Below are 13,423 nucleotides of genomic sequence, written 5' to 3' on the forward strand. Positions count from 1 at the left end.
GCAGAGGTTATTCACTATTTTATTTACATTTCTTTCTTACAAGTTGAGGCATTAGTATTTTGTTTTAATATTTTTATCTTTTAATCTAAATAGACTATAAAAATTAATTTTAGCTGGGAAAGAGTTATAACTTATAATGCTTTATTGAAGAGAAGTGATAACTTTGTTAAAATAGGTTTGTCCTCAACTCCACATACACAGCCCTCTTTCTTGGGTGAAAAATAAGTGTTGTAGAACTGTAATTCTTAAGATTTATCTTGCCAATACCCTGAACTAGACCCTGTAATGGTGGATGAATGATGAATCCTTTATTTGTTTTTCAATTCTGATGGTAGTCTTCCAGATATTGCAGTGGATAACGTTCCAAGCTATTATTTACCTGCAGGCAATTGCTGCCCTAGCTGAAACGATGAAGAAAGGAACCAGCTTTGGTGCTCCTTGTCTGCTAGAAAATACTTAGGGCATAGAAATGGTCCGCTTTGTTAATTCAGGTACAGAATGCATGGGTGTCATCCGCCTGGCCCGTGCTTTCACTGACAAGGAGAGGATTATCAAGTTTGAGGGCTGTTACCATGGCCATGCTGATCCATTCCTTGTCAAGGTAGGAAGTGGGGTTGCCACCTTAGGGCTCCCTGACTCCCCTGGTGTCCCAAAAGGAGCCACTTATGAAACTCTAACCGCCCCTTTCAATGACATATCAGCTGTGGAATATCTCTTTGAGACCAATAAAGGAGAGATTGCGGCAATGATTCTTGAACCTGTCGTTGGAAACTCTGGTTTCATTGCTCCTAAACCTGAGTTCCTTAATGCCATACGCAAAATCACTAAAGAAATTGGTGCTCTCCTAATCTTTGAAAAAGTTATTATCAGGAATACTTTGGCGTAACTACTGATTTAACAACACTGGGAAGATCATTGGTGGGGTTCTGCCAGTTGGAGCATATGGAGGAAGGAGGGAGATTATGGAAATGGTAGCACCAGCAGGACCAATGTACCAGGCTGGAACCTTGAGTGGAAACCCATTGGCAATGACCGCAGGCATACACACTCTTAAGCGATTGCAAGAGCCAGGAAGTTATATATATTTGAATAAGATCACAGGTGAACTTGTTCAAGGTATAATTGATACTGGGGAAAAAGGCAGGGCATGCGATGTGCAGTGGGTATATACATGGCATGTCTGGGTTTTTTTTCACAGAAGGGCCTGTTTACAACTTTGGGGATGCAAAGAAAAGTAGTACTGCTAGGTATGTCTGATTCTACAGGGGAATGCTAGAGGAGGGAGTGTATCTTGCTCCTCCAAAGTTTGAGGCAGGATCTACAGGCTTGGTGCATAGTCCTGAACATATCCAGAAAACAATAGCAGCTGCAGAAGGTTTACAGCCGATTTACTGTGGCAATGGCAATTCCTGTATCTATAGTCTTTGATTTACCTTCCCATTTTTTGACCCCTTTAGAATAGTTACTGTTTTGTAGTTGGATTGACAGTGCTATGGTTGATTTCCTTTAATGAGAAGGTGCATTTCTACTAGCCTTCCCACCTGAAGGGAGCAATTCTTCTTATTACTGTAAGGGCTTTTTGTGTCTTGATAACCGTTAGTACTATTTACTCATAAAGCTAGTTTCCAAATGTGGTATTTGTTCACTCAACATTATTTACTATTTCTTTGGGTACCACCAATCCTGTGCAGTGAGATTTACAGCATGCAAAAATAATATAATTAAAAAAATTATCGGAGTTTCAGAAGTCGGTCATAGATGACTGGCTCACAGGCACCAAGCTTAGTGAAATCACCCCATTCCATTTTCATGTTTGTAAGTTGTAACAGTAACATGTTATAATAAAATGCATTGGTTCTTATTACTACCAAACCCATAAGGGAATTTATTAAAAAAAAGAAACCTTTAATGCATCGTTATTAAATTTATAATCAATTCATGGAGCAAAACAATCATAAATGAGTCCATCATTAACAGAACAGGCATTTCCCATTGAAATTTGATTGCAGACTTGTCTTTACATAGATGTACACAGCTTTGCAGTATTGTGAGTCTCTGACAAATCATTTAGGCTAACTTTTATTAGAAAAGAAAAAAAAAAGGGGAATACTTATTCTATAGTTGTAAAAGTCAATAGGGCACTCGATGTTGTCAATCTTTCAACCTTTTGATAGATACTAGTTAGAATGGAAGTACTTTTTTGTATCCAATATCTGTCTCTTCAGTAGTTTTTGTTTAGAAAAAGTTTTTGCTAGCCCACTATAGTAGATTACATTCTTAGAGCATTCTTATCAAGCCTTGCATATGCTATAAATGCTATTTTTTAGCATCTTAAACCCAAAAATCCACTCCATCAAACCTGGTAAATGTTATAAAATTTGCAATACTGTTACAGTGCACTCTCATTTTTGAGAGCGCATTGTAGCAGTATTGTATAATATTTTATTACTTTATTTATTCTCTCTCTCCAGCTCTATCTCCCACATCTCTCTCTTTTTTTGGTTCTCTCTCCGTCTCTCACATCTCTCTCATTTCCTCACTCCCTCTCTCTCATTTCCTCACTCCCGCACAACAAGATCGTACGTTTGAGATCGGCTTGGTGGCGAGGAGAATGGCGTGATGGTGTGAGATCGGCGTGGAGGAGATCGATGTGTAGACCGGTGTGGAGATCGGCGTGTTGTGTGTTTTCTTGTGGTTCTTGTGGCGGTTTTTTGTGGTTCTTGTGGTGGTGGTTTCTTGTTGTGACCGGAGCTGTGGCTGTAATGTTTGGTGGGTATTGGTGGTGCTCAGTGACGATTTTGGCTGGGGTTGAGATCAAGGTGGTGGGTTTTGGCTGGGGTTGAGAACGGGGTGGTGAGTTTTGGTTGGGGTTGAGAACGAGGTGGGTGGGTGGTGGTGGAGGTGGGTTGCTGTGGCTGAGGCGTGGGTCTTGGGTTTGATGGGTTTCTCTATCCTCCGCCTCCCTCTCTTCCTCTCACAGTTTGATGGGTTGTTGTTGTTGTTTTTTTTTTTTTTTTTTTTTTTTTTGGCTGTGGGGTTGATTTTTGGATGGATACTGATTGTGGTGGCAGTGGGTTGGCCATGGGTCTGGGTTTGCTGTGCAATGTTGATGGTTTATGGTGGTTGTGGCTAACAATGGCTAGCCGTTGAGAAGAAAGTGGTGGAAAGAGAGAGAAAGTGGTAAAATAAAAATAATATTATTTAAATGAAGTTGTAAAAAAAATAGAATGTTTGATGTTTGATGGATTGTAAAATGGTATGTTAAAATTGATAAAGTAGGATTTTGAAGTGGTAAATGCTAAAATATTTAGCATTCTTGATGAGAATGCTCTTATAAAGCATAGAAAGCAGGACTTGGTAGTTATATACTCGGTACATTTGTTTTGTTTTTGTGGTTCTCCTTTGGCTTATATATGTCTTTGAACAAGGATTTCCTGCACACAAGTGTGCAAGAGTTGCTACAAACAGGGTTAGGTGGCAATAATCTATGGTGACACTTGTCTTAGTATCATGTGAAATGCACATGATTAAATTTGAGTTAACCTTTTCTATAAAAATTATAGCAACACTCTCTCCCTCTCAAAATCCAAATTCACTCCCTTCTTCACCCATCAAGCCTTCAGATCCCTTCTCTCTCTTCTTCACCTCCTTCGTCCATCCCTTCTCTCTCTTTGCCATCTCAAGCATTAAAATTAGCCAAAGATAAATCTGCCTTCATCTCAAGAAGTTTTGAATTAGTTTCATTCATCAAAAAGTACATTAATTTCAGTCTTGAATATTTTCTTGGCATCCAAACAGCAAGAATCCAAAATCCCCCCCAAAAAAAATTCCTCATAAAACCCAATTGATTTAGCACCATATCTAAACCCTGATTCCCAAAAAAATTGCACATACTGGAGCCAAAATCCTCATTGTGCACAGATCAGTATATTAATTTCAATCTTGAATATTTTCTTGGCATCCAAATAGCAAGAATCCAAAATCCCAAAAAAAAAAAAAAAAACAAAATCCCCAATGATTTAGCGCTAGATCAAAACCCCGATTTCCAAAATACTTGCACACACTAGAGCCAAAATCCTCACTGTGCATAGATCAGATCTAAATTTTGGGAGGATTCCTTGTTGCATGTTGGATCTTTGGTTTTAGGTGGGATTGGTAGCAAGAGTTTTTTATTATGGGTTGAGGTGGCTGTGGTTTCTAATGAGAGGAATGAAGAAGGAGGAAGAGAGAGGAAGAAAGATGGACACAGAGTCTGATGATTTCGAAGAGAGGGGGGGGGGGAGAAAGGAGAGAGAGTGATGGTTTCTTTCTTCTTTTTTCGCTGAATGAGAGTCATGGTTTCAGAGAGAGGAGAGATGGATTCCTTTTTGCGTGTTTGACGTTTGAGAGAGAGAGAGAAAATGTTTGCGTTTGGTAAGATGTAAAATTTTTTCTGAGTGTAAAATATTTTCAATTGAAAATATTTTACGGAAAGGAAAATTTTTTTTTCTGTTTGGTTGTGTTTTGTAAAATACACCTGAAAAAAATATTTCCAGTGTTTGGTTTTGCATGTAAAACATTTTCTAGAAAATTGTCAAAAACCTTACCTTAATACAAGCAAATCCCAGCAAAAACAAATCAATTGCAACCAAGAACAAATTATTGTTACTACCTCAACCAAATCATGTAAACAAAATAAAAACACACTATATGAACCCCATAAAATCGTAGATCTTGAGGGAAAAGAAAGGAGGTGGGTCTTGAGGGAAGAGAATGGAGGCAGATGGGTCGGCGGAGGTAGGTCAGTGAGGATGAGGGATGGGTTGGTGAGGACGAGGGATGGGTCGATAGAGGTGGGTTGGCGGAGTACCCTGAGAACGAAGGATGGATCGGCGGAGGACGAGGACAAGTGATGGGTCGGTGAGGATGAGGGATGGGTCACCGGAGTGGGATGGGTCGCCGAAGTACCCTATCCTTGCTCAGCTTGAGGGATGGGCCTTCTTTCTCTCTTTCTCTGGGTGTGAGTCCGGCGAGAGGAGGCAGGTGGGCACGGGCTTGATCGGCAGTGGACACAGGCTTGACCGGTGGTGGACATAGGCTTGATCGGCGATGGAGTCGGGCTTGACTAGCAGTGGACACGGGCTTGATCGGCGGTGGACACAAGCTTGATCTTGGGTAGCTCTTTCCCTAGTTCCTTTGACTTGGTGTGGGTCTTCTTTCTCTCTCTTTGAGCGTCTTTGAGTCCGGAAATGATTTGAAGGTAAAATAGAAGCGTAATTCATTTTCCGGGTCAAAGGGCTTATTTTACGGTCAAAGTTTTTGATTTTCCAGAAAACTCTATTTTACATGTGCACCCAAACACACTGCTGGGTATAAAATATTTTCTGGAAATCATTTACACCCAAAACAAACACAGCCTAAAACTAATCATGTGCATTTCACATGATACTAGGACAAGTGTCACCATGGATGTTGCCACCTAACCCTATTTGCAGCAACTCCTGCACACAAGTGTGCAGGAAATCCTTGTCCAGATAAGTTGGATTTGTGGCGTAAACAACTTGGTCATCCAAGAGATATGCTACAAACTGCATTACCAGAGTTGTCCAACTTTCTATTTTCCAATTCCAAAATGTCCCACATCTTTGTAAACATTGCCTTAGTGACAAAATGTAACAAGTTCCCTTTGTAATTCTGGATTCAAAGCTTTTGCCCCTTTAAACCAGTCCATACATTTAGGGGCCAATGCCAACCCCCCCCCCCCCCCCCAAAATCAGTAAATAATTTTCAATAATTAATCAAAGGTACCATCTAATCTTTGTTGATCATTTCACTAGATTTACATGGTTGTATCTGCTGTAAAATAAATCAGAAGTATTTGCTACATTTTAGCATTTTATAGCCATTATGGAAACATAACTTTTGAACCAAACTTAAATCCTAAGAAGTGACTCTGGAGATGAATATACTTAAACTAAAAAGTTTGTATCAAATGCACCAAAGTCCTACTTTTGTGAAGTTTGGGAGAGTTTATGATAAGCAGTCTTATCCCCAATTTTCTTGGAGAGACTGATTCTCAAACTCAAACGCACGATCTGTCACTTTTGGTTGAAGGAACTTGCCATCGCACCAAGGCTTGACCTCAAGGTGAATATACTTCAACTAAATTTGATAAATGTTTTATCTCACAAGCCATAATCCATCAGTTTATTTTTCCACAAACACCCTAACAAACTGGGGAAACTAGAAAATGAATAAAACATCAACATTTTGTGGAAACTTCCTTAGCATGCATTGACAGGATCTTAAATAATGCTGATTCAAAGATTTTAGTGTCATTTAAAAGCAAATAATACACATTCTTAACATCACCATTACACAACAAAGAGGTTTACAATATCTCATTACATGACAATAACCCAATTAATTTAGGATAAATAAGAGCTTAGCCTAACAGGACCAAAATGATCAAATCAAGAAAAAAATATTATGATAAATCAATTCAATAACATAAATTGCTCAACCAACTTAGTTTGGGAAAATTATTAGGTACTCCCGGAATACCATAAATGCGTACTCCCTCCTCTTACATAAATAGTGGGTCCCACCATGAATTTAATTAGTAGGACCTACCATTCATGTGAGAGGAGGGAGTACGCATTTATGGTACTCCAGGAATACACAATAATTTCCCATTTGATCACTTTCTAAATAATGACATTAAATTAAACAATCAAATTCTAATTTCATCTTTTAAGAGAAAATTTATAAATAATAAGTGATAAAGTAAAAGGTTAATGTTTTGTTCATGTCCCAACCGAAAAGCAATATACTGGCACATTGAGACTTTAACGTTACTTATATCGGCATTTGAGAAGTCGAGAGATCATTTTCAAGGTGAACATATGCATTGCTTAGCCAATAAACTGGGTTTTACAATATGTTGACTTCTTTATTAGATTTTTATGCTAAGTGAATTCTCAATAGAAAAAACGTTACATTTGGTGCTATGATGTCAGGTTTCATTCAAAATGGATATATTAAGGATGCCGTAAATTTGTTCTGTCAAATGCAAGCTGCAAATAGTGAACCTGAAGCTGAGATTTATTCTTGATGCATATACCCAACTGGGAGCTCTGTAATTGGTTAAAACAATCCATGGCTAATTTATAAGAAAATTGTTTTACAGATTTATGGAAGAAACTCGACACTTGGGAGCCTCTATCTTAAACATGTACATAAGATGCAGAAACATTTCTTCTGCTACAGTGTGTTTTAACAATATATAGGTCAAAGATTTAGTAACCTGGATAACAATGAGTGGTGCATTCCAATACCCATGCACTTGCAGAGACGTCATTCTGCACCAATGTAAAATGCTAGAGAGGAACAGAGGGAAATTGGGGATGTAGATCTTACAGCATGTTTTAAAGATGTTGACCCAATGTAATGGGTCAAAATCTTAGTTTCAAATTCAGAATGAGGTTCAAGAAATCTTCAGAACTTGGTTGATGAAATAGTCCAAGATTTCTTGGAATCCTTGGAAGAGCATTGGGAATGGCACTGGTAGCTTCCAAGGGCTGGTTGATGCCTATAGTAAGTTCCAAGCAAATGATGACAACATTTGAGTCTGTTTCTAGCTAGAAAGGCAATAGAGAAAGAAGAAAGGAGAGTAGAGGAGGAAGAGGAACAAAAATATGCTAAGAGCACAGTTGAGGAATATATGAGGCTGTGTGTGAAATGGCCCTTTAGAACTTATTTTAGGAAGGTGGTTTAGATGGCTGGTTTTACAAATAAAAGATTTAGTAATTTATTGCTAAAGGTTCTCAAGTATTTTGTCACTAGCAGAGAAGCACGAATTGACCAAACAGCCCAAGAGAATCTATATCTATCTATATCTATATATATTACTAAAAGCTGAAGCATAGCGTTAAATGTTGCTGCACTCAGGTTGTGCCACGTCAACGGCCACGTCATTTACACCCCTTTTTTTCCTACAATTTTAAAATAGTTTTTTTTTATAAATTTCAGAATCATAATAAATCTATAAATTTCAGAATAATAATAAATCTCAGCCCTATATCCACCATAAAGCCCACTTCTTATCTATTTAATTCCACCATAAAGCCCAAACCCAAAGCCTTTTCAACTTAAAGGAAAAACAGGAAAATTGAAACCGTGAAACAGGGTACACAGCGTAGGGAATGGTTTGAACTTCTGCTATACAGTTTCACATTGTTTCACTTCTGCTGTACAATTTCACATCGTTTCAACCTAAGGAAAACCTGAAAGTCTGAAACCGTGAAGGAAGGAATTTGATACCATTTGAAACCGTGAAAAAATCCCCACCTTCCTGCTCTACGGTTTCACAATAACGGCCGCCTATCTGTCTTCCTTCCTTTTTGTTTTCCTCTCCTCACAGTATATAAGTACTGACAGAACTTGGATGATTCGGTTGAGGTATCTCTAAATCCCAGTTCTTTTTGTGCTCCATTCTTTTGCTTGATGTTTTTTGTTTCCCTTTTTACATTTTGTTACTACCTCTTTCATGTTGTGGTTTGGATGATTTTTTTTATTGCTGTGGTTCTTAATTGGAGCTTTGTTTTGACGGTTTGAAGGACAACCATATGGTTTGAACTTCTGCTATACAGTTTCACATCGTTTCACTTCTGCTATACCCAGAAAGTCTAAAACCATGAAGGCAAGGAATCTGATACCATTTGAAAAAGTAAAAATCTCCCCACCTTCGCTGCAAAAGTACCGTCAATAGATTATCTTTTGATTTATATGAATTGGTAGTAATGAATGTCCAATAGATTATCTTTTGATTTATATGAATCGTGTAGGTTGTTCGGATTGTCTTATTTCTAATAGATTCAATACTAAAAATTCCCAACACAGCGTTTATACTTGTCATCTTTCAAAGAATGTAACCATTAGTTTCTTTCTATGAATAATGCTAGAGATACAAACTATTTTACAAAAAATTTTACAAACTGCTGATGTGGTGAGTGATTATTGGTAAATAAAAAAGTAATATTAATGATGGACCTAGATGAAAACCAATAAGAGGTTGGCCACATCAACATTTTGTAAAAATGTTGTAAAATAGTTTGGACAGTAGCATTACTCTTCTTTCTATTATGGCTCTTTTGTAATTTGAATAAATTCCTATGTTGCTTTAGTTGTTATTTGTTTGAGCAAAATAATGATTGTTTTCTGCAGATTAAAACAAACGTGTGATTAAAATAAGTTCTTGCCTAATTTTGTTTGCATACCATGTTTCCGTATATTATATTTTTTCCCTGATTCAATGATGAAATATTAATTTTCAATGACTTTGCATTTGTTTGAGATTGCTTTATTTGTATATTTATGTAAAAAAGCTATATAAGAGTGTTGAGGGCCATTTGTAGAAGCCCAGGCAGACAGAAAGAAAACCCAATAATGAGGGCTACAAAGAATTGACAAAATAGATAGTAAAAACTCATTAGGCCTAAGCGGCAGGAATAATGGCACAGGCCCAACAGATAAATAAATGGGTCTTGAAGAGGCAAGCGGGCTCAAAGAAGTCAGGAAAGAAAGAAATAGTATCCCATGGGCAGTGTATGAGGTAGAAAAGTGAGAAAGGGCCACCGCAGGCCCAAGGCAATGCAAATTAAGAGAGTAAGGGGTTTATGGCAAGTCCATGAACCACAAAGATAAGAATAAGGTTATTGGGCCAGGGAAGCCCAATGAAGTTAGTAAAAAGCCCATAGGAGTGTGGAATTAGCAAATGGGCTGAGGAAGTCCAAAGAAAGCAATCGGGCCGGGGATGCTCAAAGGAAAGCCCAAAGGGACATAGGAGCCCATAAGTAAAAGCAAAACAGTTCTCATGACAGGCCATTGAGAAAATGGATAAACGGCTGGCCCAAAAGAGGTTCAGCAGGATTAAGTTATTGCGGCAGGAATAACAGTCCAACGTTGCAAGAAATAAAGAAAATCAAGAGTGGACCAAAGAAATGTAAGGCCCATTATCAGACAAAGCACATCTCTTGAATGGAGTGGGAAATCAAAGAAAAGCCCACATAAAAGGTCAGAAAACACGGACAGAGAGCCTTCAGATCACGGCAGACGCATGAGCAGCAGGCAGACTCTTGGACATATCTGAAAGGAAAGCACGCGCAAGGCCCAGGCACCACCAGCCTGTACCCAGCCAATATAGGATGTGGTGGGGCCATGGGCCAGAGGTAAGAGGTAAAGGGGGTATGGTTTGGTGGTGGGGAGAGGGGAAAAGATTTATTTGGTGGCTCCTGCCCAAGCCCTTTTGGGAGGTACGTCTTGTTGGGATGATAGACCACCCAAAAGAGGCAAGTTTGAAGGGGAACCATTGGATGCATGCCTTGAGAGTAGAGAGAGAAAGCATTTATACCGTGGCAGGAAGAGGTGTTACGGTATACAGAGGAAATAAACAAACCTGCCTCTGTCTGGCAAAGGTGAATGTCGCACAAACCTGGTGGTTGGCAAGTACGCCCAGACTAGACAAAGGCGGTTAAGGGGCAAAACGGTAAAATATTGGTCACGGCAGGCACTATAAAAGGGCCCTTGCTGTGCCCTAAAAAAGGGATCGAAAAACCATTGTTATTAATACCGTTTCGGACCCCGTTTCGGTTTGTCCAGTGGAATGGAATATTTTGGTATTGGTCGATTTCGACGTACCGTTTTAGGGTGTTTCGGAGTTCTTAAAAAATAATTTATATATATATTCTTATAGAACATAAAATTGTCAATTCTAATAAATAAATAACTAAATATCAAATAATACAAATCATTTAGTCTTAACTCTTAAGTCTTAAACATCAATAACTTGAAACATAACATCAATTTAACATCACACAATAAGAAGATTACAAGACAATAACTAAATATCAAATAATACAAGATTTACTCCTCATTCTCATCATCATCCATGAGAAAAGGATCAAATTCATCATCAAAAGAACTCCCCAAAGAACTCCCAAATAAAACTTAAAAAAAAAGAAGAAGAAGTTAATAATAGGCCAAAACCGGTACTGGCCGAAATTGGCTGGAATTGGCCGGAATGGACCGAAACAGCCCGAAATTTGACCAGAGGTGGAACGTGGGGTATTCCAGTACCAGTTTGCATACCGGTACGAAAAATTTCGGCCGTTCCGACCGGAACGAAACGGAATCAATAACAATGTGAAAAACAGAGCATTTACGGAGTAGGAAGAAAAACAGAGTAAAAAGAAGAGAAAAAAGATAAGAAAGAATACAGAGAAGAAAAGAGAGAAAATTAAGGAAGAATGAGAGGTAATACAGTGGGCATGCACCGGTAGATCGTTTTCCCTCTCTCCCCATTCAAATCTTGCTCTTTTCCAAAACGTAAACAAGGACTCCTTTTTTGGGCAATAACCATTCAGGTCCGACTCCCTCAAAGCCATTAATCTCCATGGCAGGATCCTTTCCTGGAAGATTATTTGCATTGAGAAGAGGCGTTCTCCCCTCTTTGGCTTTGCTTCAGCAGACTAAACTTAAAACTTGATTTATGCCCATTTGATTAGTCCGTATTATTTTCTTTACTTTTTTCTGTGATTGACATCATCATGACTGTAATCATGCTTTATAAGTAGGGATTACAGTCATTTATTTAAATAGTTAGATACTCTGTTTTGGTTATTATTATTATATCTGTCTGCCGTAACTCGTCTGCAATAGTGCTGCTTGCCGTAAGTTTACTCCTGGCAGACAAGGCATAAGTTTGTGCACAAACCGGCCTAAGTTGAGTTACAATTGGATTGGTCCCAACTCCCTTACTTAGACACATTCGGGCCCATCACCGCAGGAAACAGTCCAGCCCAATACACCATACACAAAAAAAGGCCCTTACATTAAATTGGCGACTCCGCTGGGGAGTTGGGAGGCAGACAAGGGCAAAGGAAAAGAAAAGAAAACAGAGCCCCTCGCAAATGATGCCACCAAAGTCCAGGACGACACGGAATATGAGTGTCGTACCTTCACAAGCAGAATCCAGGCCAACAACACCTCACCAACAACAACTTAACCAAACAGAAGGTGCCAACAGAATGGGGGCTGATCCTCAGCCTCAGACAAGAGTCCCCGCGGACAATGTCAACACCTTCATCGAAGTATTGCAATCATTACAGCACTCGCAGCAACAAACGATGGAAGAGATCCGTCAACTGAAGGCAGACAAAACAAAAGAGAAAGGCAGCCAGCATGACTCGGATCATGCGGCAGACAGAGAAGAGACACTGGCAGGAGGTGTCCCATGGAACGTAGAACAGCGTTTCATTACCATGGTTGAGGTAGCGACTCTCTTAGAGCAAGAGAGAACCAGAACACCAAATGAGAGGTTTTACGCACGAAGACCTCCCTATCCTCTAAAAGTACTCAGCAAACCGTACCCCGAGAAGTATGAACCAAGGGCCTTCGCCTAGTACGATGGCAGGAAGGGAAGTGCAGTAGAGCACGTGAGCAAATTTATTGACACCCTTGGCCCTTACGCAGCAAACGAAGACTTATGTTTGCGGGAGTTTTCAAAATCACTGTGCGACCGGGCATACACCTGGTATATTGGCTTAAAACCAGGATCAATCCCAACCTGGGATGACATGGTGGATGTATTTTGCACTAAATACTTTCACGGGGAAGAAACGGTAACGCTTGCAACTCTGCAAGCGACCAAGCAAAGGAATGGAGAGGATCTGATGGAATACATCAAATGGTTCAGGGACATAGCACTTGATTGCTATGACCACTGTGAAGAAAGGACGTTAGTAGAAATGTGCATGACCAATATGATTCGGGAGTTCAGAGCTGTCCTGGAGAATCTGGAGATTTCTCAGTTTGCACAGCTATTGCAGAAAGCTAGAAAGACGGCTCAGTCCGTGAAACCCAGTTCAGACAAGAGAATCGCACCGCAGGCTATGACGATGTCCACTGAAAACCAGAGAAGGAAAACAGAGGGGAGAGAGTATGATACGGCCCCACCCTTACCATGTACTTCTAAGGAGCTGGATGTGCTACTTGACAAATGGATTGCGGACGGGATCTTTAAACCCAACCAGGTTTCTAGAGAGCCTACGGAGGAAGAAAGGAGGGATCCTCGCTTCTGCCGCTTGCACAACTATGTACAACATCCCACCGCAAAATGCTAGGCGCTCCGTAGGCTAGTGCACCGCAGGATTAAAGGAGGCACATTAGAGCTGACCCAGCAGGAAGTCCAAAGAAACCCTCTCCCAAACCACAAAGGAAAGGGTGTAGCAGCAGTGGTGATATGTGCAGACCCGGGAGAAGACGAGGAAGAAAACTTGGCCCTGCTTGCCGTGGCGATTACCACTCTTCAGCAGAGTGCTAAGTTCAAAAATCTATTTGACTAGTTGGGACTTACAGGAAAAGAAAGAAAAATAGCCACGGAGGC

The 13,423-nt window shown here is 39.7% G+C and overlaps 1 pseudogene; it reads left to right on the forward strand.

Moving 5' to 3' along the window:
* The first annotated feature begins 328 nt into the window (after nucleotides 1–328).
* Nucleotides 329–1,257, forward strand: LOC115966639 (annotated as a pseudogene).
* The last annotated feature ends 12,166 nt before the right edge of the window (nucleotides 1,258–13,423 follow it).

Source organism: Quercus lobata, chromosome 11 (assembly GCF_001633185.2).
Source record: "Quercus lobata isolate SW786 chromosome 11, ValleyOak3.0 Primary Assembly, whole genome shotgun sequence".
Lineage (NCBI taxonomy): Eukaryota > Viridiplantae > Streptophyta > Magnoliopsida > Fagales > Fagaceae > Quercus > Quercus lobata.